We start from the raw sequence: 15,480 nt of genomic DNA on the forward strand, positions 1-15,480 counted from the left end.
AACTCCAAAAGCTCGTATTTCAGAAGTTGATGTTCCAAGGAAGAGAAAAATACAACATCCTAACCTTGACACCACTGAGGCTGAGCTAGAGACTCGTCCTTCTCCTTTCTTTCGCAAGAACAGTATATCCAAGAAGAAGAAAGTTGGAAGTTTTTATTTTAGATCTCCCTTTTTACCCTCATTAGAGCGTTCAACTGTGGCCCCAGAAACAAAGACAAACAGCCAAATTGAGGAAACTATATCGGTTGATGTCCCAAAAAGAATATGTAGAGACATCGATAGAAGTTGACGACGTTGATGATGATACATGCATTAAAGCCTTAAGGAGTGTTCCTAACTCTCCCAAGCATGTTGTCATCCCATCCTCTTCTGCTGGTCCAATTTAGCTAGAGGATTCCTCTAATGATTTGCTACTGCAAATCAAGGGAAAAGCTCCTATTACATGTGGCATGACTTCTGACTTTGTTAAATCATCTTAACACTTCAATTCTTTGTCTCAGATTTATTTATTATCTTATTGGATAGATGAATGATGGCGCAACACCTCTCTAGCTTCCAGGGGAGAATTCCTCTTTAATGTAGTGCAAGAGAGTATCTTGGAATCGCTAAGGATTCTTCTTGCATTAGGTTTTCTCAATCTAGTGTCACCACTTTGTGCCTATGCCTCTGTAACAGTCTCCTCTGCCCCTAGTATGAAAATTTCCCTTTAGTTGAATCAGGTACAATGCAAATTGCCTCGTTAAGTCTTTCTCTTGGATAGCCAATGGCGTACTCATTTATTGTCTTAAGTGCCCTCGTGCTCATTAGGTACCATAGCATTAGTTCATTAAGTAAACATCCTGGAGTCTGCTGAGACAACATGGATGAGAATATCTGGCAGCTAGAAGGAAGTGGCTAATGAAACTTGTCCCTTCGCTCTATCGCTTGCCATCCTGAAGAACCGACATTTTAGTGGGTCGACAACCTTTCAACAAGAATTTGTGCTTAACATTACAAATTTTCTTTATATGTACTTTTAAGAGCTAAATATTTTTCTTTCTTACTAAGTTGTCACTCTTACATATTCTTATATAGAGTTTGGCATTTCAGCACTTGTTCACTCTACAAGTACGATCTAGTCGGACAAGTTGTTGTTGGCCAACCACGAGCCAAGCGATGGAAACATCCCAGCCCTAAGCACAGTGTTTTCTATTGTCAAGTTATCAGGAGCTCGATCTCATTGATCCCAAAAAGCTAAAGACACCGATACCTACAATCAGAAATGGCTCTCTCTCTACGACCACAAGACCACAAGAGGCCCTCTCTCTAACCACCACTGAAGGATCTTCTAGTGAGACCGCGTCTCTCTCTCTCATTTTTATTTTTTTTTCTCTTGTTACATGTGGGGAGCAGCAAGATGCAAGCCCATGCAAATCACTCTTCTATTTGACCATGCAAATAACCTACCAATAGATGAACGGACCTATGAAGAATGAAGAACTTTCGGCACCTGCAAATAAAAAAAAGCTCGAACCCTCCCTCCATCTCAATCCCAATTAAAGCCGAAATCTTCTCTTCATCTCAATCCATCCCAATTAAAGCCGAAATCTTCTCTCCATCTCAATCCATCAAGATTGCAACAAATGAATCTCCAATTCAAATCAGGTTTGGGATTTTTTGAATTGTATATTTTTTTAGCTTTTAAATTTAAAAAATATGGTTTTTTCAAAAGAAATCAATTTAATTCTCTAAAATTAGAATTAGGTCTATCTCTTTTAGGAATTTTCTTTTTTTTTTTTATAGCTTCTTGGGTATTTAGTTTCTTTTATTAAATAATTTCTCCAATTGCTATCTCTCTCTGTTATCCTTACAATTTCTCTGCTGTTTTTTAATTTATTAAGTTTTTTATTTCTTGGATAAAATGCTTCTAACCAAAGCTTCAGTTTATCGCACCTAACCTCAATTTTATTTCAGAACAAGGTCCAAAGATTTAGACTTTTCTCAGCTACTTAGCAAAGAAGACAATAAAAATTGCAAAGATATATACTTTCTCGCATTTCTTCGACTTAGAAAATCTCTTGGAAATCAGTCTATAATCGGCACATTATTACTTGACTTTTTGTTCGATCATTGAATAATAATTTGTGGGTATTTAATTATTATTATTGAAGATATTTTTTCATATAAATGTAGCTCATGTCTCTATTATCTTTCTCCACATGGAAATGTGGGTCTAATTTGGCAAAATTTTCCTAATTTATGTTTTTCTTATAGTTAAAGAGCTTCATTAATTTTCTAACTATGATTTTTCTATCAATATATAGAACTGCAATTCTTGTTAAAATGATCGATTGATGATTTCAGTGACTTCTACCCGAACAATGAAATTGTAAGTGATTAATTGAACTGAGGATTGGTGTGGTTATGCTTTTGATATGAGTTTGCAAGAACTACACCTAAGCCCGATGTTGTATTACTCTCTTTAATAATTTGTACATAATGGTGTTTCTGTAACTATTATTTTCTTGTTTCACTCTTTGTGTTATTTTTAGGTTATCCTTTTTTATCTTCTTTCTGTATTTTAATTATATTTGTCAGTATGTGCATATTTCTATCAACTGTATGTTTTGGCAGCGTCCTACTAACATCTTTATTTGTACAAGATCATAACTCAATATTTCTTTCGTCTGAGAAATTTTGGCGCAGTGACATGGGCAAGTTATTTTGAATCATGTCCTTGTGATATAGCTTTCCTCTTAGTTCTTCTACAGTTGATGCCTTTGATTCTTTTGTACACTTTCGATGAAGTTTATATCCTCATATGTGTCTTTCATCAACTGCTGACAAATGGTCTATTGTTCCACTTGATCTGTAGTAGACCATTATGTGTTATTTTCTTCCTTGTCAGAAGTTATGTTATGATGAATTTCACGCTAAATTAGTCTCCTCTGGAATATACAGGTGCCGATTGTTGCAAGCTTGTAGAACATTGTCAACTATGTTCAAGCAGTTAACAACAGCCGAATTGATTTTGAGAATTAGTTACCAAGAATTGGTGACTGAAGTAGTATTACTTTTAAGTACTTAAGCAAGAGTACATATTATGGGAAGCAAGCAATCCACAAGCCTGCAAAGGCACAAATCTGCGCAGTTTGGTTGCGCATCTTCCTCGTCATGGGGCTCTATGGAATTTCATAAACAAATACGAATGGAAACTCAGAGGGATAGTCATAATCGACAAAAAGGAGTGGAGCCCCAAATTAGATATCCATATCAAATCTGATGGCTACACCAACTACTCTCTAGACAATCTAATTTATAGCATGCAAATAATCACACCAGTTGTAAATGGTTTGAGAGTTCATTGGAGTTGAAGTTCATTGTAATCGGATTATCCTGTACTTTACATTTTCAATACCATTTTTGTACTCTGTTTCCTAGACTTTGAGAAACTGATCAAGCGCCCATAGTTTTGATTACATCGGAAGCTACAATTGAATCACTAACTCTCCATTAGTAAACTTGTGATTCTAACAACTTTGTGATTTCAACAAGTGTAGATTTATTTGATTATACACGGTTGCTACTCACTAAGTGTTGTTCTACTTACTAAGTGTTGGCTGGCACTGTTCTTATGTGCTTTCTTCCATGGATGAAAAAAGAAAAAAAAAAAACAATGGTTTGGATGGATGGCCTTTAAACAATTTGCAGAACATGTGGTGTGTGTATGTGTATAAGAGAGAGAGATTTAAAGTGCTCCATTTTTTATTGAATTCATTGATCCACTCAGTACCCAATTCAAAGTTCATTACAACAGAATTGGCATTTCTCACCCTCTTTATGTTGCATGCAATCATCAGGACCCCAACTGTTCAGATCCATACGTGCTCATTATCAAAGCCACACTTGAAAATGATGTCAAGAAACCATTGAAACATAGAGAGAAACCGTTTAATGGAACCAACCAATGACAAAATACACCAAAAAAGAATCTGAATTTTCAACTGTTGGGGTGCTAAGAAGGATTGTATTACTATTTCAGAAAGTTACAATAGTTGGAGGCCCCTTGGAAAAGGCCAAATATACCAAAAATGGTGTTTGCAACATAATCGCATCCCAATATCACTATTCTAACACTACTACCACTACCATTCGTACAAAGCTTCTTTCCAACATCAGATTTTGATTGGTTTTGATCTAAACCAAAAAACCCAATAATAAATTGCAACAAAACGATCCAATTCCCAAGAGAGATTTCTCAGTTTTATCAAGCCTAGAACCTTTGTAGTTGCTTCTGCTAAAGAGTTGAATAAGCAGACCAACTTCTTGCTAAAGTCGTTCCCATTGGTTCAACTTCGTGCAACATTCATTTGGATTTTACATTTGAGAACATAAAATCATTGAAGCCACACTGCAGCTGAAATTATTTCCTCTACCAATATTTAAAGAGTATCATTGAGGGTATTGTTGCAATGACCTTGACTTCATGAAAACTAAATTTCTTGAGAGTCTTCACCGAACAACCCAAGTAACGCAAAATCAGTTAATGAATTTGTTGGGGAGACAAGTTAACTGGCCACAGAAGAGCTTCTCTGAGATTGGCATAACTGGAAAGCACATGATTTCATACGGGGGCTGAACTGTACCATTGAGGACACAAAATCAAGAAAAAAATATACCCCCAAAATCATAGCTCATCAGAACTTGGGACCCTTTACTGTTTCAAGAAACCATTCAAGTATCAAATTCCATGTCGAGTAAACGTTTTAGTTTAAGTAAGCCAAACTCAACATAAAGCAAAAAAGAAGTAAGCAGAAACTAAGACAACCTTGTAATGAAATGAAAAATAAATAGATACACATGAGATTGTGATATCGTAGGTTCACTTAGCTGATTTTTTGCCAAGTAATCAAGGTTTGCGATTTTGCAGATCAAGATCAGGACTGCAGTTTAATTCACCCACCAAAAAGGAAACAAACTCTGATTCCAGTGACACAATTTCACTATTTGAACCCAAATTGCCTATTGGGGGCAAGTTCACACCTCATACCTTCTCCCTGTGTAAACCTCATTTGGATGTATTTCAAATGAACTTGAATGGGTACCTCTCAATTTCATAACAAATAATTATTTTCCAAAACATATCACAAACTTGAAGCAGACATTTCTTAATAATGCAATTATCACTCTTATAAGTTAACTCAGAGAAACATCTCGTTGATTAGAAACGATAAAACAGAAAAAACTTCAAACCACCATAACTCCCACAAAACCCTCAGATACAAAAGAAGAGTAAGGAGAGAGAGAGAGAGAGAAAAAGTTTTATGCTTCGAGTGGAATAAAAGAAAGGTCTTATGCAAGTAGAATAAAATGGAGGGGCGGAGGAGGGGGAGAGAGAGAGAGCAATTGAAAAAATTATTTAATAAAAAAAACTAAAAACCCAAGAAGCTAAAAAGACAAACAAAAAGAAAAAAAAAAAAAAAATTCCTAAAAGAGACCGACCTAATTTTAAACTTTTAGATAATTAAATTTATTTCCTTTGGAAAATCCATATTTTTTAAATGTAAAACCTAAAAAAATCTACACTTCAAAAAATCCCAAACCTGATTTGAATTGGGGATTCATTTCCTGCTATCTTGATGGGGATTGAAATGAAGAGAAGATTTCGGTTTTAATTGAAATTAAGATGGAGGGAAGGTTCGAGCCATTTTTTATTTACACGTGCCGAAAGTTCTTCAATCCTCATAGGTCCATTGATCTATTTGTAAATCGCTCCTCTTGTTGCTCCCCACATGTAATAAGAGAAAAAAATAGAAATGAGAGAGAGAGGTGATCTCAGCTAGAAGATCCTTGGATGGTCAAAGAAAGCGCCTCTGGTGGTCGTAGAGAGACAACGGATTGTCCTTGTAGAGAGAAGGTGAGGGATTGATATCCAGTAAACTGGGAAAGAGGCAGAACCTGAGAATAGAGGAGATTTGGGGTTTTCAAGGTTTACAATTTGAATTCAAAATTTAAAAAGACAATATTTAGATATTAATTCCAGTTAGTGAGCGTTGGTCCAAGTTGAAAAGTTTTATTAGAAAGAAAAATAGCAGGTTTGAATAAACGGGTTTAAGTTTCTCTTTTTTTTTAAAAAAGTTGGATTTGTGTTGAAGTAGATGGCATATTATTTAGGTTTTCTTATATTCTTGTAGTTTGTTGACCTATACTTTGTAATAATAGATTAATGTAATTATTCTGTTCAATCAAATGATTAAGACTCTCTAAATTTGTGGGTCTTTGTAACATCCCCTCATCTTTAGGGGTATAGGTTTGCTTATAAGGAACAACCAAAGATTTAGGTAAATCAACGGCTGCTTCAGGAGGATGGATACTTTCTTGATCTCCATTTAGAGTCCTGTAAGTTTATATATTTTTGTAAGGATGGAAATAGTTTCAGGATTCCTACTTTTAGGAGTATACAAGTTATCAGGAAATCATTTACCTTTTGAATTTATATAATATTTCAACCAAGTAAAAAACCTTATATTAATTTTGTTTTTTATCATAGTCCCAATATATTCGTCATCAAGGAATTTTTTAAGGGGTTTGCTATGTTTAAGAAATCATTCTCTTATTTCTTTATTTTCTACAGAGTAAAAATCTTGCCTTAAGAGTTTGTAGTTGATTTCGAATTTTCAACTTCAAGCACATTACCCTTCAGGAATATGGGAACTGTATCCCATGTCAAAAAAAGTCGGTCCTTGGGAGCCATCAAAATCTTTATCATTCTGTGTTGAAGGGTTTTCTACCTTAAAAGTACGTTGGACAATTTGTTGGTTTTTAAGCTGATCAAGCCCTTTTATGACAACATCTTTATTATTTTTTCTTTGTTAAGTTTCTGTCTGTGGCATAGAAGAGAAAGAGATTCTAGGGGGCTCAGGCATCCTTGATGATTTAGAACTAAAGGACATTCTTCAAGGCTGCCTTGGGTTCCTGTTTTGATAAAGGAAAGTTTTAACGAGAGGCCTGAATTGAATTTCTACCTTTCCTACAGTGTACTGGGTTATTTGGCTGATTTCTTGATTTTGTACAGGCTTAGGAGGGACAGCACAGGATAAGGTCCATCTTTCAGGTAGAATTACCTGATCCCACAAAATAGTTCTGGGGATGATTAAATTAGCCTTTTCAACATTAGTCTGGAAAAGAATAGTCTGACTTAGAGTCAATCCTCCTCACATTTGGACAGATAGTAATCATAGCCTTATAACCCTATAGGTAACATCTATATTTCGTGATCCAGCACCCATATCAAAACCATTGGTTAACAGGTTGAGAGTAAGGACTTTCAAAATATGGGGGTTGGTTAAGGAAACAGAAAATCCTGGGAAGCAATTAAAAAAAAACTGGTCCTTCACAGCGACTAGATTCAACAACTCCTAATAAGGAGTCCATAAATTGTCTATGTCTACTATCTCTTAAACATAAGAGGATATCAGTTTGAAGCCCAACCCTAGTTAAGGGTCTAATACCAACTTGAACAAGACCAATGTGTAAATAATTATATTTTCTTTTTTAAAATTCTTCAATACGATCTTTGTTTAACAGATTTATGGTAGTCTCAGCATTTAAGACAGACTTGGTTTCTTCTTCAGTTTTAATTGCATAATCACTTCTGAACTCAAAAGTTCCCAAATTATATATTTCAGAAGTAGAGACCTTAGGAATATTCTAATTGTTTAAGTCCTTTTCTAACTGACCTACCAGATGAACTGGCCTCAGCATCAGATCTTTGATAAACGAGTCTGAAAAGTCCTGCCATTGAGTCAATAATGTAATTACACATGCGAGTCAACCGAGTCAATGAATTAATAGTCTGTATACAACATTGTTCACAACTTTGGTGACTTATGGTGGCTTATTGCTATTATGACTGTGATGAACAGTATTTTATCAGGACTTGGACAGAGTTCTGATACAAAAGCTGTTTATCTAACATAGGAACAGATTAACTCTGATACCATTTTTGAGCACGTCAAGCGGAATGGGATTAACAAAACATAACAAGCACAATAACAGGATGGTGCTAACAAAACATAACAAAAAAAATAACAGATTAAGATAAACACATCAACTTATAAATAAAAAGTATTGGAATACTTACATAAAATCAGATACCCCAGCACACCAGCACACTCTAAAACTTTACAAGATACACCAGCACACTTTAAAACTTTTACAATCTTTTTAGAGAAAGAGAGAGAGAGAATAGAGAGTAGGAAAGAAGGCTAAGCAAACTTCAAACTTAAACACACTTTGAGAGATGCCTTCTTCAAAGGAGAAGTCCTCTATTTATCATCTCGGATTTCAAATTTTATTCATCCCAATTTTCTTAAATGTGGATGTCGGTCCATTTATTTCCTACCACACGGAAAGACGAGGGTAGTGGATGGCGGTCCATTGATTTCCTGCCACATGGAAAGACGAGGGTAGTGGATGTCGGCAATGTCGATGGTACTTGCTATGTGGAAAGGTAGGAATAGTGACAGATGGTGTTGGTGGCAGCATCTTAGTGGGGACATCTGTCCTTTAGTGTGACAAAAAGGTGTCGGCAACATCTTAGTAGGGACATCTGTCAGTATAGTAGGGACACCTATCTTTTGTTTTGTCTTAAAGGTGTTGGTAGGATTAGTGGGCCTTGTGTCCTTGAAAGAGTGGAGTCTGGCCGGCCCAATAGTCTGCTTCATGTTTGATGGATCGGGGGTAGAATCCCTGAACTGTCATCACCATTCAGTTTTCCTTCTTCTTCACTGACTGATATTAAGTCTTCTTCGAACATTGATAATAGTTTTTCTTTGAGTTATTCTTTAGACAAATTTGGATTTTCAGTATGTAAAGCCCTTAAGTATGAGGCTGTACCTATTAGCTAGTTAGGCTCCGGTGTATTGACTTTAATTTTGATGATTTTAATGGTTTCGGGAACTAAGTCTTTAATATCAAAACTGTCCCTCCATTTTATTTGTATTATTCGTTCAAGATAGGAGATATAATCCCAATTTTCATCATCTTCAGTAACAGTATAAGACCATCTGAGGATCTAAGGGATCTCATATAAGATGGTAAATTGGACTAGGGTCTCCACTTTAGACCAGTTTCTCTTAGCTGCTTCAAATTTTGACAGCGAGCATCGTAATTGTTTGGGATAAATATCTGGGTTAGGTCCCCAGTATAACATCCATTTTTTAAACCATGTGGGTAATTTATTTATGGCTTCATTAAGCCTGAATTAGATAAACCAACTGTGGGTATTTTGCTTGTTTTGGACTATCAAAACCTTTTCTCAGGCTTCGATGTAATCATAATAATTATAGCTCTTGATTTTAGAGCAAGTACTTCTAAAATACCTTGGCTTAAGAGGATCGAATCCTAATTATTATAGGCCAATATTCTTTTTATTCCGATTTTTTAGTAGGCAACAGTGTCATGCCCTCTATATTTTTGGAAGACTTTTATTAATCTTATTTCTTTAAGGATCGTTTCATAGAACATTTAAGACTTAAATTCGTCTCTAGGATGCATATGATTTATTAGGTAGATTTTTGCAATCTCATCTGGATGAAGATGTATTTGAATATTATCGATTGGTGAGATGGGAAGATAAGACTTTTCCCTGTATTCAGATGATTGAATTAAGTCTTCACTTGTATTTGGATTGTTTTCTTTGTAAGCGACTTGTCTTGAGGTTTCACCGCTGGATTTCATTTGGGTTTTTCCCCTGGACTCCCTGCAAAAACACTCGTGTTAAGAAATCTGGTAAATAATTTGTATTACCTGAGATATGCTCAATGTTGAAGTCAAATGTCGCTAGGATAGCTTGCCATCTGGCAAATATTTGCTTTGAGACAAGTATTTTAACATCTTTTTCTATTACATCTTTTGTTGCCTTACAGTCTGTTCTAATGAGAAATTTTTTATTAAAAGTATCATCTTCAAACTTTAAGACACAACAAACAATAGATATAATTTTCTTTTTTATTGTGGAATAATTCTTTTTGGCATTATTCCATTTTTTAGACATAAATCTAACTAATTGCTCTCTTGTTGAATTTGGCATTCTTTGTTTTAGAAGTCCTCCAAATCCTATTTCAGAAGCATCAGTCTCTATTATTTTGAAAGCCTCAGGATGAGGGATTGCTAGGCATGGTAATTCTTTAGCTTTTATCTTGATTTTTCGAATTGCTTGGGTATGACCTTCTCCTCATTCTGGTAAATTCTGTTTGAGCCGATCATAAAGAATTGCACAGTCTTCGGCTAGGTTTTTATAAAAATCAACAATATAATTAAGACTTCCAAGGAACCTTTGAAGTTGTGTTTTATCTTTAATTTCATCAGGAAAATATTGAGCAAAGATTATTGCCCTGTCAATGGGAATAATTAATTGGTTATGGATATTATGTCCTAAAAATTGAATTTTGGTTTGAAATAATTGGATCTTTTCTCTGGACAAAACCAACCCTGCATTTTTTACTGTCAGCAAAAAGATTGTCAGATGTTTCCAGTGCTGATCTATAGAATTAGAGAAAACTAAACCATCGTCAATATAGACAATCATAAATTAAGTATAAGGCATAAAAATATCATTATAATATGCTGAAATTCGGAGGGAGCATTTTTTAATCCAAATGGCATCACATTTCATTCATAATGACCGAATGGTACAGTGAGCGCTGTTCTATATCGATCATTTTCTGAGATCTGTATTTGCCAGAAGCCTGATTTCATATCAAATTTGGAAAATATTTGGGCTTCAAAAAGTCTATTAATAAATTCATTTTGTTAGGGATTAGGTATCTTGTCCATCTTAAGGCTTTGTTCAAAGGCTTATAATTGATGACAAGTCTGGGCACTCCTTTTTTTTTTCTGAAGCCTTTTCCACATAAAATGCTGGGCAACTCCAAGGAGAATATGAGTTTCTGATTAATTTTTATCAAGGAGGTCTTGTATTTCTTTCTTACAAATTTCCAAGAGTCTACTATTCATTTGAATTAATCGAGATTTTGTAGGAATAAATTTTTCATTGAAATCAAGTTCATAAGGTAATTCAACAATATGTTTTTTTCTTTCCCAAAAAGCATTTGGAATATCAGCACAAATTTCCTTTTCAAGTTTATTTCTAAACTGTATGATTTTCTCTTGGATAGCGGGGCTATTAATCTTTTCAATTTATTTGTTTGGTTATGATCTCTTGGTTAAACGTATTTAGTAGAGATTCTTTATTCTTTTTTAAAACCATAACTTGATTTATTTCTTTTAATTTTGGTTTATCGATGAATTCAAACTTGACTTATGGCCCTAGATCTCAGATTCTATTCCTAAAGAGTTTAAAGATTTTATAGGATAAAGAAGACTCAGGAAAGGGGTTCCTAAAAATATATCTTGAGCAAGACCTTTAATGAATGGCATTAGAAAGCAAGCTCCGTTATTACAAACATCAGCTTCAGAAAGTTTATAATTTGATTAAAAGCCTCTTACCATTGACAGTATTTAAGACTTGGGTAGTCTTATCAAAGAATCTTGACGGGACAAGTCCCTCATTGATGCAATTAAGATCAGCATCTGAATCAATAAGACCTATGGCAGAAAAATTGTATTCTTTGGACACCAATTTGCGACTTTGGTATGCCATTTTTTAGTAATAACTTTATTTACCATGTTAATGTAATTTAGTTGGTTAATGTCAATTTTCTCAATTGTGTTAACAGTCTCCTATTCGTCCTGATTTTGTATATTTTCAAATTCATTTATTAGGTTCTCAAGTGATTGTGGATTTTCTTTACCAAGAGTTTTCTAGTATAGTTATTCTATTATTAAGAGCTTGTAATTCTTCTTTTAAATTTTTCATTTCAAACCTTAGTTCGGAAATAGTGGTTTCATGCTCAAAGAACACTTGTTCTTTTATTAACTCTATCAATTATTTGTTTGAGGTTATATGTGGGTTTATAGACTTGACTTTCAATCTTTTCTCTGGCAAGGTATTTAACAAGAGCAACCCTTTTTTCAAGTGGGTCTATAATTTTATCAATTATGTTTAAAACCAAATTTTGTTCCTCAGTAAGCATATTAAGACTAAGACCTTACATATTTAGCAAGGCTTTATAGTGATCACACTTACAATCGTCTTCTGTCTCACTAGTATCAGAAGTTTCAGTGTTGATGCCCAAAACTTCATCTTCTAAGTCTGTCTCATAAATAGATAAGTCTTCATCAGAGGAATCTCCTATAAGAAGGATTTGCTCTAATTGTCTTATTAGTCCTTCATCAGAAATTTCAGTAATTTTTTGTTTTGTCCTACATCTATTTGCATAATGCCCATAACGGCCACATTTTTTACAAATAGGTATTTTTCTTTTTGGTTTCTTATTCTTAGGTTCAGGATCTTCTTTACCTGAATTGAATGTTTTTCTTTTTTGTTTTCTATGATATTTTTTGTTTTTCTTATGCTCACCTCTTTGAGTTATTTTTATATCTTTTGGAGTGAGTTTTTTCAGGAAAGGGATAATAACCAAATTGTTCACAAAAAGTCACCCATTTCTCTTTTACCAGTGATCCTTTGTTTTTCAAGCTATCTCTTAAGCTCTAGGTTAGTATAAAGCTCCAAACCGGTAGCACAAATTTCATTATCAACTTGGCCTAGAGTATAATTCTCATAGGGGATTTCTTTTCCTTCATTAGCATTTTTGACCTTGGTCTTAACTTTTTATCTAAATAGAGCTGAGAGTCCATTCAAGAATAAATAGAGCTGAGAGTCCATTCAAGAATTGAGACTTTCAATGTATATCTCTGGCATCATTTCTGGTAAGTAATTGCGTATGAAAAACATCTTTGTACCATTTGTAATGAGAAAGGTCAGGACATTTGAGATTCTCCAAAAGTTCTCTGGTTCTTTCATTCCAGACAGATATATCTCCTATGAAGTGTAGGGCAATATTATAGTGTATTGATACAATCATCGTCTTGAGAAAGTATTTCTTGTTTAACACCCTGACTATAGACGGTGGTAAGGGTCTGTTTTTTAGCATTCAGAACTGTATTCCTCTCATCATCCTTCAGGTAGAAGTCTCGTCATCCTTTTAGTTGCCCTATAAATCCATTGATTATGGATCTAGCAATGTCGGGGTCCCTATTTCCATGGTTAGCGGATGCTTCAGCATACATAATCATATGCTTGATTAAATTCATCTTTTGATATTCTAACAAAGGATCTATTTCCTTTCAACTATAGATCTTCCGTCATATTGGACGACATTTGAGAATATATCCTCTTCATATTGAAGATGAACAGGAGAAGCCCTAGAGTAATATATTTTTGATGTAGCAGTAGGCCTAGTCTTTGTCCCATAATTTATCCTATTAATCTGGTCTGGTTGATCAGGGTTTCTAAACATATCCTCAAGTTTAAGGATTTCTTCATTACTAATATCTTCAAGCATATTTGGAGCTGGACTTTTATCTTCATTTTACTACTTTTTCAATCACTTATTTAAGAGTAGCAAGTCGTTAACCAATTCATCAAAGAATTCATTCTCCTCTTTGAAGGTTGGTCCAAGTTTAAAAGTTTTATTGGAAAGAGGAATAGCAGGTTTGAATAGAACGGGTTTAAGTTTCTCTTTTTTTTCAAGAGGTTGGATTTGTGTTGAAGCGGATGGCCTATTATTTAGGTTTTCTACTATTCTTGTAGTTTGTTGACCTATACTTTGTAAGAATAAATTATTATAATTATTTTGTTCAATCAGATGATTAAGACTCTCTAAATTTACGGATCTTTGTAACATCCCCTCATCTTTAGAGGTATAGGTTTGCTTATAAGGAACAACCCTAGATTTAGGTAAATCAACGACTGCTTCAGGAGGATGGATACTTTTTTGATCTCCATTTGGAGTCCTGTAAGTTTTATATATCTTTGTAAGGATGATAATAGTTTCAAGATTCATGATTTTAGGAGTATACAAGTTATCAAGAAATTTTTTACCAGCTGAGTTTATATAATATTTCAACCAACTAAAAAACCTTATATTTTTTTTTCTTTATATCGTAGTCCTGATATATTCGTCATTAAGGAATTTTTAAGGGGTTTGCTATGTTCAAGAAACCATTCTCTTATTACTTTATTTTCTTCAGAGTAAAAATATTGCCTTAAGAGTTTGTAGTTGATTTCAAATTTTTCAACTTCAAGCATATTGACAGACCCTTCAGGAATATGAGAATTGTATCCCATGTCAGAAAAAGTCGGTCCTTGGGAGCCATCAGAATCTTTATCATTCTGTATTGATTTCTACCTTATAAGTAGGTTGGACAATTTGTTGGTTTATAAGCTGATCAAGCCCTTCTATGACATCATCTTTATTAGTTTTTCCTTATTCAGCTTTTGACTGTGGCACAGAGGAGAAAGAGATTCTAGGGGGCTCAGGCAAAGAGATTCTAGGGGGCTCAGGCATCCTAGATGATTTAAAACTAAAGGACATTCTTGGAGGCTGCCTTCGGTTCCTGTTTTGATTAAGGAAAGTTCTAAGGAGATAACTGAATTGAAGTTCTACCTTTCCTTCAACGTATTGAGTTATTTGGCTGATTTCTTGATTTTGTATAGGCTTAGGAGGGACAGCACATGGTAAGGTCCATCTTTCAGGTAGATTCACCTGATCCCACGAAATAGTTTTGGGATGATTAAATTGGACTTTTCAACATTAGTCTGGAAAAGAATAGTCAGACCCTTAGAGTCAATCCTCCTCACATTTGGACAGATAGTAGTCATAGCCTTATAGCAGACCCTATGGTAACAACTATATTTTATGACCCAGCATCCATATCAAAACCATTGGTTAAAAGGTTGAGAGTAAGGACTTTCAAAATATGGGGTCGTTTAAGGAAACAGAGAATCCTGGGAAGCAGTTAAAAGAAATTGGTCCTTCACAGAGATTAGATTCAACAGCTCCTAATAAGGAGTCCATAAATTGTTTATGTCTACTATCTCTTAAACATAAGAGGATACCAGTTTGAAGCCCAGCCCTAGTTAAGAGTCTATTACCAACTTGAACAAGACCAATGTGTAAATAATTATATTTTTTTTAAAAAAAATTCTTCAATACGGTCTTTGTTTAACAAAAAAATGGTATCAGAGCTATTTTGTTCCTATCTTTGATAAATAGTTTTTGTATCATAACTCTGTCCAAGTCTTGATAAAATATTGTTCATCACAGTCGTAATAGTAATAAGCCACCATAAGTTGCCAAGGTCGTAAACAGTGTCGTAGACAGGCTATTAATTCATTGACTCGGTTGACTCGCGTGAGTAATTATATTATTGACTCGATGGCAAGACTTTTCCGACTTGGTTATCAGAGATCTGATGCTGAGGCCAGTTCATCTGGTAGGTCAGTTAGGTATTCTGAAGAAATTGTTATTGCCAACATAGAAAAGGACTTAAACAATTAGAATATTCTTAAGGTCTGTACTTCTGAAATATATA

General features: G+C 34.4%; 2 long non-coding RNA genes across 2 annotated transcripts; one reads left to right on the forward strand and one right to left on the reverse strand.

Moving 5' to 3' along the window:
- The first annotated feature begins 1,089 nt into the window (after positions 1-1,089).
- On the forward strand, positions 1,090-3,458 carry LOC105420711 (uncharacterized). The gene is made up of 2 exons (XR_966688.3): positions 1,090-1,644; positions 2,941-3,458. It is a non-coding gene; the product is annotated as an uncharacterized LOC105420711 (long non-coding RNA).
- Positions 3,459-3,986: 528 nt separating this feature from the next.
- Positions 3,987-5,965, reverse strand: LOC110007334 (uncharacterized). The gene is made up of 2 exons (XR_002281033.2): positions 5,583-5,965; positions 3,987-5,036 (listed from the first exon to the last, which is right to left on the reverse strand). It is a non-coding gene; the product is annotated as an uncharacterized LOC110007334 (long non-coding RNA).
- Positions 5,966-15,480: the final 9,515 nt, after the last annotated feature.

The sequence above is a fragment of the Amborella trichopoda genome, chromosome 6, assembly GCF_054954075.1.
Source record: "Amborella trichopoda isolate Santa Cruz 75 chromosome 6, AtrichopodaSantaCruz75HAP2 v2.0, whole genome shotgun sequence".
Classification (NCBI taxonomy): Eukaryota; Viridiplantae; Streptophyta; class Magnoliopsida; order Amborellales; family Amborellaceae; genus Amborella; species Amborella trichopoda.